The sequence below is a fragment of the Vicugna pacos genome, chromosome 23 (genome assembly GCF_048564905.1).
Source record: "Vicugna pacos chromosome 23, VicPac4, whole genome shotgun sequence".
Lineage (NCBI taxonomy): Eukaryota > Metazoa > Chordata > Mammalia > Artiodactyla > Camelidae > Vicugna > Vicugna pacos.
Window position 1 is genome coordinate 30,087,354 of NC_133009.1, and position 13,998 is coordinate 30,101,351.

The 13,998-nt window shown below is 34.6% G+C and overlaps 1 long non-coding RNA gene across 2 annotated transcripts; it reads right to left on the reverse strand.

Moving 5' to 3' along the window:
• Window positions 1–4,839: 4,839 nt before the first annotated feature.
• Window positions 4,840–11,126, reverse strand: LOC140688638 (uncharacterized). 2 transcript variants are annotated; one of them, XR_012063345.1, is made up of 3 exons: window positions 10,769–11,126; window positions 6,832–6,909; window positions 4,840–5,148 (listed from the first exon to the last, which is right to left on the reverse strand). It is a non-coding gene; the product is annotated as an uncharacterized lncRNA (long non-coding RNA). The 2 variants fall into 2 exon arrangements; XR_012063344.1 differs by having other exon boundaries at window positions 6,810–6,909.
• Window positions 11,127–13,998: the final 2,872 nt, after the last annotated feature.

The following is a 13,998-nucleotide window of genomic DNA, read 5'->3' on the forward strand; positions in this document are numbered from 1 at the left end:
ATAACTGAATAGTTGGAAGAGAAATAAAGTTATAATAAAGTTACAATACAGTGTTCTTGGTATGCTAATTTGGGAGCTGTCTCTACAGCTACTGAACACAGCCGGATGAGCTGTATTAAAGCATTCCCTGAATTTGAGTTTTAACTTCATATTACGAGAGGATGAACTGCATGACTAGAATTACTAGGTCCTTATTGAGTGGTGCTGTCATGTAGGCAAGTAACAAAATGGAAAGATTATTCTGCCCTATCCAATTTTATGTGCTCGAATAGGTCTGGTCTTTGTTATACAGATAAGATTGGGACTTGATAGACTAAGTGAAGTGGAGAGTTGAAATGTTACCTTGAAATTTTCTACTGAAATAGAATGTTAAATTAGGTTAGGAACTAAAAACTAATTTAGAGCTGAAAATATCAAGTTGGAAATCTATTTTGTTCATGTTTATCAGATAATTAGAGAATGTTCCACTTCAGGCTATGCTCATTTTTTTCTCAAGACTCTTAATTTAATGGCAGCAATATGGTGGCCAAAATGCAATGTTTTTTTTCTGATGAAGTGTCTTAAGATGGACTGACTGACAAGTATTTACTGTTCATTTTGTGGAGAGCAATGCATTAGAGCCTGGGAGAGTGTTGCAGCGAGGGGAGATTAAAATAAAATAAAATAAAATAAAATAGATGTAGTAACAGTTTCTTTGTAATTGAAGATTAGATTCTAGATTGTTTCCATCCAGAAGTATTAGTTTGCTTACATTCACTTTTATTTCACTGTCAGCTAAAAGTTTATTGGGTAGAATATTTATGAAATGATACCACTAAAATGAAAATTTTGGATAATACTGTCTACCTAGTAACAGTGTGTATATTCTCTTTTATGTGACATTTACTATGTTAAAACACACTACTAAATGATCTGTGTTAGAAGGTGTGAGGTAATGGAAGTGTAAAAGTTAGGGCGTTGCCTTCCAGAATCTCAATGTATTAGAAACAAATTGTGCCAACATGAAAATCGGTTACGAAATTTAAATATATGACCTATTGTATGATCATTTAGAAATCAGCAAAATACCAAATATTTCTTAAAAAAAATTTGATGAACCAAATATATAATCAGAATTTTAAAAAATATTTTAGGAAACATGAGTTTTTCATTCCCACTTCCAAGAAATAAAAAACAGAAAAAGAAAAGATAAACCTTAATGGGAGTATGTATTCCTGTTAATTCATTCAACAAATATTCAACAAATATATTTGATCATCTGTAATTTTCTTTGAAACTATAGCTAGTGTGATGCATAAACCGAAGACAGATAAAAAATGGCCTCAAAGACCCCATGTAGAAGAAAATACTCAGATCTATCCCCCTCAGTATCTAACTTGAAAAAATATTATGGCTGTTGTCCATTGTGTAATGCTTGCATTTCTTTATTTTTCATGGTAAGGAAATCTGTAATAAGCAAAAGAGATTACTGGGTGTCCCTAGTGAAAAACCACTCTTTTAGGACAGAGCACTCTGATGTTACCCGATTCGAACTTTTTAGAACATTTTTTAATTTAGTTGGCAAATGAGAAGTACTCTCAATTTTTTTTGAAGAACGCTTTTTTATTATAAGTTGAATCCTGATTGAGATATTTTTCATCCAATTATTCATGCATTTTTAGCTGTTGGTTTTGGATTTCACAACGTTTTCATAGATATTAAACTAAGAAGATCTTAAGCTCCAGTGAGACCTACTACCTCTGTTGACTTTAATAATAGTTTCAGTTCACCTTATAACAGTTAATCGGACAACTGGTATGTGTGACTGCTTTTTCTTCAGATTAGCATGCATTTTTATTTGGATTTCTCAGATATGATTTTACTTGTTTTAGAGTTTATGTTTTTCTCAGGATGAAGGGGTCACTTTGCAGGTTTTCATATACTGTTTCTAAAGAATGCCAGAACACCTGTTATCATGTACATTAGTTATCTATTGCTATATTAAAAAAATCACTTCAAGCATTAGTGGCTTAAAATAGGACGCATTGTTTCTCTCATAGTTTCTGGGTCAGGCGAGGGTTAGCTGAATGTCTCCGGCTCGGGGCTCAGAGTGGGCTGCAGTCATCCAAGGACTTGACCAAGGAAGTATCCGCTTCCAATTCACCGATGAGGCGATCGACAGACCTCAGGTCAGCTCTTGGGTTCATGAAATACCAGTTCTTTGCCATCCTTGTCTTTCTCTAACACTACCCACCACATGGCAGTGTGCTTCCCCCAGAGTGAAGGGAGGGAGAGAGAGGAAAGGAGAGGCAGAGAGAGGAAAGGCAGGAGGCGGGGAAGCAAAGGGAAAGCCGTAGTCTTTTAAAATTTAATTTCAAAAGTGACATTTCATTACTTTTGCCATAGTCTCTCAATTAGAAGCAAGTAGCCAGATCCGGTCCACAATCAGGAAAAGACAATCACACAAGTTGACGAGTAACAGGAAGCAGGGTCGTTGTGAGCAGTTTCACAAGTTGTCCACCACACCATGACAGCAACAACAGCCAAAAATGTGCACTTTTCTACATCTTAACATCTAATGAAATTTAAACATCAACATCTTACATGTAAACCTACTGACCAAAAACAAGAGTACCTTAAAACACGATAAAGAGATAAAAAAATTAGTAGAAGTTGTGAGATAGGTATACATGCAATGGACTGTCACTCAGCCATTTGAAAAGAATGAAATAATGCCATTTGCAGAAACATGGATGAACCTAGAGATTATCATACTAAGTGAAGTATGTCAGACAGACAAATATCAGATGATATTACTTATATGTGGAATCTAAACAAAAAAAAAGACACAATTGAACTTATTTAGAAAGCAGAAGGAGGCTCACAGACAATAGAAAACAAATGTATGATTACCAAAGAGGAAGAGGGTGGGAAAGGATATATTGGGAGTTTGAGATTAACGGATACAAACTACTATATACAGAATAGATAAACAACGGTGTCCTACTGTATAGCACAGGGAACCATATTCAGTAGCTTGTAATAACCTATAATAAAAAAATGTATACGTATAAATGAATCACTATGCTGTACACCAAAAACGACCACACTGTAAACCAAGTATATTTCAATTTAAAAAATTGCTGACAGTTAATAAATCAGCAGGCTCAATGCTCTTCACTGTGAAGTTTCTGTTGGTTTTTAGGTCTTCGATTTTTTTTTTTTTTGCCAAAGTTTTACATCCATCTCAAGAAAAAGATTGTTTCTTACCTAGAGTCTTGATAATTAAGAGAAATGTTCTAAACCTAAAAATGTCGGTAAGACAAAGTGTAGTAATGTCAAGAATACTGTGTTGATTTACCAGACTGGTGACAGAATTCTGCTTCATATTCCCAATACATGAACTTTCCTAACCACTTCTGATCACAGACTTTGCCAAATTCTGGAATATGAATATTTTAGAATATTAGTATCTTGCACTTTCTCCAATGCTCTGACATTTAAATGTACACTTCTCTCCTCTGTCTTTGTCATTGAATTTGTGAAAGTGTCAAGATACCACTTTATGTATTTCATCTTTGAAAATTTACAGAATATATTTTTTAAAGTTCTAGGTAGAGAAATGGCCACACCAATTCATGGTTAGTAGGAATGTGGGTGAATGTCTGTGTACTGACTTGAAATGGTTTCTCAGATATATTTTTTCATGGAAGATAGCAAAGATGCAGAGTTGCTTTTTAAGTATTATGTATAAATATTCATATGTTTATATAAAATGTTTTTAAAATATATGAATATTTATATAGAAATATTTGTATATGCATAAATCTGCAGAATAATATGGAGGTAGCTGCTTTGTAGAGAAGCACATCAAGTTTCAAGGAAAGGTTTATTTTTCATTGAATATTCTTGCATTTTCTTTTTGTTATTTATCGCTCTTGTGTCAAAAGAACAAAGTAAAACAGTAATATAAATCTAAATAAATTAATAAATGATTACATGATTATTGCAGAAATAAAATATGTTAAGTATAATTTGGCAAAATTTACAATTTTTATTAAACGTTGACAATGATGATAACACCTGTCAAGGAAATTGGTCAGTCAATTATTTTAGAAATTAAAGAGAAAATTTTTTATGCATGCATTTGCTATATAACAGGCCAATTCATGATTACACTGAAAATATTTTTATGAAACTACTTGGTGACTGATAAAAGTATTTTTCCATTTTCATATATATTCATAAAAAGTAACCACTTGAAAATATTTTTGTCTAATATGCAAATCTGCAGAAGTGAAGAACTCTTGTATTTATTAGCGTTCATTTAAACACCATATATTCATAATATATTTTGCTTATAGCAATTTTAATATATTCTCTGACCTTTAACAGAAATATTTCTTTACAAAAAATTCTAGAGCAGTACATTTCATGGTCTCATAATGTAACCTCATTAGAAAACATAATTCATTCTTTATATCCTATAGACATAACTGAGAGATTTCTACTTTTCTTGGCTACTTATCAACAGATTTTTCTCTAAAAAAAACTAAAAAAGAATAACCATGGGATATCTCTAAGGATTTATCTTTAAATTATAATTTAACTTCCTCAATTCAGTGAGGTTTGACTGCTTCTAATATTTTAGGTTTGACTTTGTTTTGTTATTATTTAAAATGGTAATCTCAAGGACTCAACTAATCACAACTACTTCTAAAACAATTAAATAAATTGTAATCTCTTACTAGCTGTATGTAATTTTACTAACGATAACCATTTTTCACTTAATAGAACTAAGATCACTTTTAGAAAGATTTAGATCAAATCCATTTTATTTTGTGCAGTGAATTTCTTTAATCTGTCTTAAAATTGAGTGGTGGATGGCATTTATGGCCCCATTTCTTCCACACTTTGCTATGCTTTTCAGTGTCTTCCCTATTTTGGCTTTGGGCTGAGTAGTGTGACTTGATTCGGCCTGTAGAGTAAGATGGAGGGGACAGCTTGTCAGTCCTGGCCCAGGCCAAAAATGGCATTGTTTCTGTTTTCCTCCTCACCCTTTGCTCATCTCCAAGAGACGCACATGCCCGGACCAGCCAGAGGGTCTTAGGAAGACAGTGGGAGACGTGTGGAGCTTCCTCATCCTGGTCTAGGCTCCAACAGGCGTTCCTGAGGTCAGCAGAGCCATCACACAAAATCGTCAAAAGCAGAAAGTAAGCACTTATTGTTGTATACTGCTGAGTATTCTAAAATAGACCTTAATATTTAGAGCTGTTTTAGGTTCTCAGCAAGATTAAGCAGAAAGTACAGAGAGTTCCCATATGACCCCAGGTCCCACATGTTCACAGCTCCCCCACTATCAACATCCCACAGCACCAGAGTGGTTTATTTGTTATTATCAAAGAGTCTACATTGAAACTTCATTATTAACCCAAAGTCCATAGTTTACATTAGGGTTCAATCTTGGTTTTGTATATTGTATGGGTTTTGATAAATGTATGACACAGGAGGAATTTCAAGTTAATTTTTATAAAAGGTTGGTGTCTGGATTAATTTTTCTGCATGCAGATGTCCAGTGGTTCCAGTACTATTTGTTGAAGAGACTATTTATTGCTCTGTTGTGTTGCCTTTTCTCCTTCATCAAAGATCTGTTGACTGAATGTCTGTGGGTCTATACCTAGGTTCTCTACTCTGTTCCATTAACCTGTTTGTTGCCGATACCACACTGTCTCAATTGCTGTAGTTTTAGTGTGAGTGAGGGTGTTTTTTAGTGCAGTAAATGTTAATTGATGGAGGACTGTCTACCTAATATGTGGTGATATGAATAGATTAATTTCCATGCATTTATGAAAAGGCTGTCTATATTATGCTAGTCAATACATTTAAAATTAGTCACCAAGTTGAATAGTTATTTGACTTACTCAAAACATTGAACATTTTTCTGATCATTTACGTATTCATGAGACGTTCACTTTGAGAATAACATTGTTTATGTGTTGACAATGTAAAACCTCCAGAATAAACATTTAGAGAAAATTAATATTTTTAAACTTATGAGTTTTTAAAATGTAAATCCTATTTCTCTTGAACCTGGTAGAGATGAAAAATTGAATGGGATGAAATGAATGTCAAAGCAGTTATGCAGGAAATTCAGTAGGAAATTAACAATGATTAAAACATTCACCTAAGAGAATGTTTATAAAAGAAATCATCAATCTATTAAGCAAGTGTGTCAAGATGAATCTTGAGTATTTGTAGGGTTTGTCTTTTTTTCTTAACTGAGATGATAGAAGATCTTGACTCAAAGAGTTGAAGTTTCAGTGAAGTTATGTGTAGACTAGCTACTAAGACAGTGAAGATAAACTATGCAAGTCACTCAGATATCTTTTTCTGCCACTGTTGTTTCTAATATTTTTACCTTAATCCAAAAAATGTTATGAACTAATGTTGGTGTCCAGTGAGAACACTGGGACAAGCCGGTGCCCAGTTACGGGTTTACTCATCCAGTCTGTGGAAACCACTAAGCAATGAGGAAGTAAGTCCTGCCAGTAGCCACATGCATGAGCTTGGAAGTGGAACATTCAGTCCCAGTGAAGGTTCCTATAAAGCCAGTCCCACTGAAAGACCCTGAGCCTGAACCATCATCTTAAGGAGTGAATACCTTCAAATCTATTGATATTTAGCACAAAAGCTGCACTCAGACTCCAAGGCACAGAAGGACTAATGGCAAGAGTTTTACAGTGCAACAACCAATTACTCTGAGAGATTTATTCTGCCCTTGGATTCTAGAATGCTCTCTTGAAAAAAGGGAAGGAGATATCTCAACATACCTGAGTGGAAGCAAATGCTTACCAAAACCACCTTTGGGGGCTTTCCTATGGAGAGGACCTTTTGCAAACACTGTCTCAGAAGCAAGTGAGGAAAATATACCTGAAAGAAAATAAGACAAATATAATTAGTAATTCTTCAATAAATAAATATGTACATATTCAAATATCAACGTCTTTATTATATCCCAAAGATCATAATGATCTTATATTGAACAGAAAGTACATTTTCTTTTGTTCTGAAATGCTTTACATTATATAACACAGAATTTTTTCTTTAGAAACACTCATCATTCCATTGTAAGCTGTAGTATTTTCAAAAGTTAAAGGACAAGGAAAAAATCTTTAAAGAAACAAGATTTAAATGTAGATGGTACCATAAATGAATCCTATGCCATAAAATACACACACACACACACACACACACACACACACAAAGGGATGAAATTGCTGTTGCAGGAATAAAATAGTAGCATTTTATGGATTGGGGAAATTTTATGATACAACCTAATGACTTTCTTTGGCCGGTGTACAAACACTTCAGCACCCGTAGTTTTCCACGTCTGAATTGCTGGTCTGCTGGTATGCGTGGCTTTCCACCAGTTATTTTATGAACCTCAAGCTCATTAGATTTCATTGTTGAAAATGCAGTTTGCTTAGATTTAAGGTGGCCTGCATCACCTCAGTGTGGATCATTTTTTTCATGTTGTGCTTGTATTTAATGACCGAGTCTGTACATCACCAGATAAAGTGGTGACTTGGCAACTACATATTTTGTCTATTTTATTTATGGCTCAAGAAGGGATCTTGAATGTCTATCTCCACCACAGTCAAAGTTACTTAAAGATAAGGAAACTCAGAGCCAGGGAATTTAAACAGTTTCTACAAAGTCTCTTTGCTCTCTATTAAATGTAGTCCTTACTCCAAGATACACTGGGAAAATTCATGGCTAAAATTAATTTATGTAAGACCCCAAATCATCTACGTTGACTAGGTTAAACAAAAAAAATGCGTGAAAATACAAAGACTTCATCTTTAAAAATCCCCAAATTAATTGAAATGGGAAGAAAATGTAGAACCAATTACTTCAAAAATCTCACTTCTTAGATCTAAAAACAGAGCCCCACCCAGAGGTGTTGCGTGAGCACACAGGATCACACAGCTGACAGGAATTCTAGAATTCTAATCTTGATATTTTCACATATGTTTATTGTGCTTTGTATCATGTCATAACAGGACTTCTTAAGTCAATGGCTTCAGTTTCCAAATTTTTCTAGTAACCTCTCTGTCATAATTATATGTCCAAATATAAAACAAAAATAAACAACCTATTACTCCATTACAAATCTAAGTTAATATTTCAAAAGAAAAAAGAAAGAACCTATATTTGATTACAATAAGGCTCCTTTTTTCAAACAGAAAAATTGGGAGTGTTACCATCAAATTCTAATAAATACTAACTTTAAAAATAATTTTAGTTAAGTTGTTAACTGAAACTTTTCTTCTATGGTTTAAATTAGCGGGTTATGAAGCATTTAGTGCATTTTAGAAGAAGGTATTTGTGATTTTAACATGGCAAGAAAAGTACTGCTAGCAATTTTCACAAGATATAAAGATGATCTTGATATGATCATATTGAAAATTGCTCAATGCACCTAGTGTTTTAAGTAGTAAAGCACTGAAGACCTCAAGTTGAGATCCAAGGACTCAAAATATATGTAATCATACCCCCAGTTCCTGCCAAAGGTGAGAATTGATTTGATCCCAGTAAGTAAAGGAGAGAGCAGCAAAGTGGGGTGTGCTGCAGCTGGGGTGAGGCGAGGCGTGGTTAGTGACGCTGACTGTGCTAAATAAATAGCAGATTTTCAATGTGAATAAAACAGTTTCACATCAGAAAAAAATTTCATCAAGAGCTTTCATAGCTACAAAGGAGAAGTCAATGCCTGGCTTCAGAGTTTCGGAGGACTCTCTTGTTAGAGGCTAATGCAGCTGGTGACTTTACGTTGAAGCCAGTGCTTATTTATCACTCAAAAAACCCTAGGGCCCTCGAGAATGATGGTAACTCTACTGTGTCTGAGTACTGTAAGGGCAGCAGCAAAGCCTGGACGGCAGCAAGTGTGTTTACGACATGGTTTACTGAGTCTTTTCAGTCCCTTGTTGAGACCTACTGCTCAGGAAAACAGATTCCTTTCAAAACATGACTATATTAATTTGTTTGTTAATACATAAGATCTTACAACTTATTCTTTTGATTAAGTGTGGAAACAGGGAATAATAACCACTTTGCTATGTTTAAATGTCATTATTTTTATGATTGAGTCAAAATAGAGAATTAATCAGTTTAAGCTTAGGATGGAAGAGGTAGGTTAAAGGCGAGAACCAAGATGAGGTGGGCTCAAGAGATAGGAATAGTGGAAATCAAAATGGGGTGAATGAGGTGAAAAAGAAGCCAAGGTTTCATCACTTACTAGATGTCCAGGGAAATGAGTTATCAAAATCGCACACGCATATGCAGACACAATCAGAATCAAACAACCAGAGTTAGTGCCTATAAACAGTCCTTAAACAAATATCATCATTTTTATGCATTGCAATTTAGAAAACATAGAAGTCGATGCTTTGTTTAGGTTCAGTTAAAACCAATGATGTCGATAACTTGCTATAGTAAGAAAAAATATAATGATGTTGCATTAATATTAATTCATATATTTACAATTGTTACCAGAATTATCATAAATGTGTTATTAGTATCTGAATTATTGGGAAACAAATTGTGCAAAATGCATTCTTTGACATGAGTTACTCGCAAAAGAGAAACCAGTCAGCTGAGAGTTTGCACTCAGCCTCCTGTTGATGTTTCACTTACACTGAGTCTGGTGGTAAGTGGAGGAACATGTGGTGCAAATCTAAGAATCCTGCCCATTCCCACGGAGGTTCCAACCCAGCAGTCACAACAGTGCACATGATAACAATGTCTACTGAGTGCGCATTATGTTCTAGGCTAGTTGTAAGAACTGTACAAAGATTGCCTAAGAGCTTTATGGAGATTATCATCAATCAAACAGAAGACAACTTTAACTATGACAAAGGACAGACCATGGTCGTGGAAAATGTTGGGTGATAAAAATGCTTTAACAAAACTTTTAAAATGCTTTTTGTTAATGTTTTGATGTTAGGCAATGCTTTTTGTGAGAATATTTAGCCTTTAAAATACTGTATTTTCCTTGGGTGATGTCGAATGGCAGCTTTCTTCTAAATCATTTTCTCTTAAACGTATTATGACAAACAAGCTTTCAAAGAGTGAATCACTGTTAGCTTGTTGCCATCAGTTTCCCAAACTCTGTCACTCAAAGTTGTTCTGAGGCCCTTATGCCAACAGCAACTCGGAAAGAAATTCTACAGATGTATGGACTTGTGCAAGGCTTTATAGTAATGTTTGCAATAAACAGCTTTTTCTCGGAAGAATCGTAAAATATTGATAACATATAAACATTTCAGATTTAGGAAAGATGAATTTCAATCATATTTTAGTGTAAGTAGGTACTTTTAAGATGAACTCATTCTAAATATACTTCTCCATTGATATTTTCCCTGGAGTCAAGAATATTTCATAATGTAGTAAATGCATAGGAAGTTTTATATGATTGCCTGTATTCTTATATCAAACAGGGGGAGGAATATATTACTATTGAAGTGCTATTCAATATAGTGCCTTTTAAACACACATTAGTCTGCAGAACCATGGCATAAAGAGTCTGACAGTGCAGAGAATTCATCAGGACGTGTCGTTAAAGAAACTCAGGCCCTTTGGATCTATTTCACAAATGATATACTTTTTTTGCTCACTCATGTGTTGAAAAAGCAGGAAAAAAATTAAAATAAGGGCGTATTTTCAGAAAAGCTATTAATAAATTAGTAGTGTCTACCAGTCGGTGTTACCACTTGTTAGGTCCAAAACTCACCCTTCTAGACTTCGCTTTGTGATGTTGGGGTTCAGACTCTGCCCCGCTGTGTTTCCCATTTGTCAGTGAGGTGGCTGTGTGTCAGGGTCCACCTAGAAACCTGGGTGAAGGAGGAAAAGGTCTTGTCCTTTCTGTGGTGTCATTCTGGTCCTGCCCGCGTGAATTTGGCAAAGGCCTGGCATCCCGGAAAAGCACCCACGTCCAGGATGCAGATTTTTTTCCCTCTGTGTTCCTATAACCAGTTTTAATGTGTTCCCTTAGGGGTGGAAGAACCAGCCCCATAATGCTTTCTTCTCTAGGATCCCAGTAATGCAGCCCCCTCCTTCTGCCGGGCTGCCTGCTGGCTTTCCCACTCCAGGGAGTCTAGCTAGTCTCAGCTCCACAGAACGTCTTCCCCGAGACTTCTAGGTTCTAATGACCCACATTCTTCCCTTTGTTTGCCACATAATTTCTGGAATCACTATCCATGTGTTATCTCAGATTCCTGATTTTGCTCTGCGTTGTTAACCAGCAATGGTATTGAGTTCTTTGTATGAGTTTCTGTTTGTAAAAATAAATGATGTAGCTTCTGTTTTCCTTACTGAATCATGACTTAAACCATCTTTAACTAAAATCTTGACTTTTCTTATTAAAGGTGAAGAAATCTTTTCTAATGCTAGATAAGAATTAAAGCAGAAGGAAAATATCTTATTTTTCTGAGGCTGTAGTCCTCTATATACTGCAGTGGTTTTATAATGATCAATAAATAGAAAAAGAAAAAAGTGACCTGAGGGTGTACTTTTCACCAGGCTGTTTCTCAGTTCTTAATTTTTTTTGTGTTAAATTATTATATATTAATATCTGCCTTATAAAGCAAATTATTTATGAAAATATTGATCAGGATTAGTCAAATATTAAGCAACTATTATGCAATGATGCATGGAATACAGTAATACCTTTACAAACAAGACAGAAAAAAAAGAAAACGAATCTGTGCAAAAAATATATTGAGAGTTCAGATGTTCTGTTTAAGGGCAATATGTATATGATAAAGACATGTAGGAAATAAAATTATAAAGAAAAATTTTAGTAAGTCTCAATGTATGTAAAACAAACAAAATGTCCATCTCTCCACTTGATTTAGGAAAATAACAGAAAAATTATCACAAAATTTCATAAAGGTCAAATATAAATAATTACAGTTTAATTAGCAATAATAGTTTAAAATATAAACCTTTGAAAATGTAACAATTTTAACAATTTTTCTATTTTATTTTAATTTCAACAAACAAACAAACCTTCACTGTTTCTTCCTAAAGCTTAAAACATGTTCCTGGTTCACAAATCACTCCCAGTCCTTGGTTTTTGAGTGTAAGTTAACACAAAAGATGCATAATGTATTTGGACATAAGGTATAAAATTTTAATATGCTGACTAGAAATACTAACTTAGATCATTGTTTAATCCAAGTCCTCCTTATCCTTTTGTGGGAGAGACAGAGCCTCAAAAGATAAATGCCTGCCTTTGATTCCGCTCCATGTGGCTTAAATTCACAGTTGAAGGATGCTATGAACTAGCATAGCAGAAGGCCTCACTGAGAACCCCACCAGCAGTTTCTGTGCTAAACTGGGCATTTGACAATAGCCTAAAACTGACAATCATGCCTGTCCATTAATCTATCTAGCTTTCTATTTATGTCTCTCTCTGAATAAAATAATCAGTCTTTCACATAGGAGTTCTGAATACTGTCATCTGCCCTGCTTTTTCTCGTGACTCGGCTGAACTTCCTTACTTGAGACAGAAGGACGTGATAGATACAGAAAGAGGGACTAAGTCTTGAACGGTTTCCTTCTGTTTGGTTAGTTTTCTTCAAATTAAGGGCTCTCACTAGAACCAAGGGTCAAGGATTCTTGCGATTCTGTGAACTCTAAGCTCAAAGCAAAAAAGGAAATAGCCTCCCCTGGTTTCTGGTTCTTCATCTTATAATTAAAGGCGTTTGGATTAAATTTCCTCTATTTTCTTGGAACTCTAACATTTCTATATTTGAAACTAGCTCTTTGTAAAAATTAATTTGTATTTACTTTAGATAAACTTTGTTCAAGTTTCCTGCTTTTTTCTTTTCCTTAATCGTTACCTTTTATTTCAGGAGCATTTACAATTTGAGAAGAGCAGTATTTCAACAGGCATACACCCTGAAGCTATTAGAATATTTGTTTTCTGACACGGTGCTGGTGATAGAGGCACTTTGGAATAGTGTGAATTTAAGGTCTGGAAAAGCAACATCAGCATGTCGGTGGGTTTCAGGTGGGAGGGAGTGTGCTGATTCAGTGATTTGAAAATTGTAAAGACTAGCTGATATGCACAGCCAGCTAACGATTGTAGGGATAATCCTTCAGCAAATGATGAGACTGGACTGAGATGGGGAATGAAATTTACCATGGGATAGTGAAACTAGGATATTAGAGTGAAGTAGAGAGAAGCAGCAATGCAAAATCTAATAGAATTTTCAACGTGAAGTGGCAAATGGCAGAAATGGGGAATTGGTAGGGTGAATGGTGTTGGGAAAAAAAAAAAGTAATAATGTGGCCATCAGAATATGCTGAAATGAGGGTGAGAAAACCAGATGAGATAGCTGGGTTCAGAGGTGGGATTTAGACTTAGGTGTGCATATGTGCAGGCACTTGTCTTTCCCTAATTTCCTGCTAGATTTCCTTAGGTGCTCACTTTTTAAAAAGATAATATTTGGAAATTCATGAAATAAAATGTTTTGTTTTTAAGGTGCAGGTATTTGTTTAGATGCTAACAATGTAACTGATATTTTTAAGAAATTAATTGTAAAAGATTGGGAATACATTTAAGGAACTTTTTAGGCCAGTTCTATAGCTTATGCCATTCATGGTGGGATCCCATTTACACTTTAAACTTCACTTGGAAATAACCACATGCCACATAATTCCAACTGGCCTTTCTCATCACAATCTGGTTATTTTTAAAACTCAATTTTCGTTAACATGATTCTAACTGACATTTAAACTGTCGGGCTTTACACATCTCACTGAGTGTCAATTTTATCTAAAAATGAGAAAGAGTATATGAAGTCAATAATTAGACATGGAAACAAATTCAATTAAATTCAAAACAGAATAGCAACGAGATATCAGGATAATTAAATTGAAGTGTGATGGGTTTGGATTTGAGGTGTCTGTTATTTAAAATACTTTGAATAAGTATTTAAACTTATTCAATTAAAC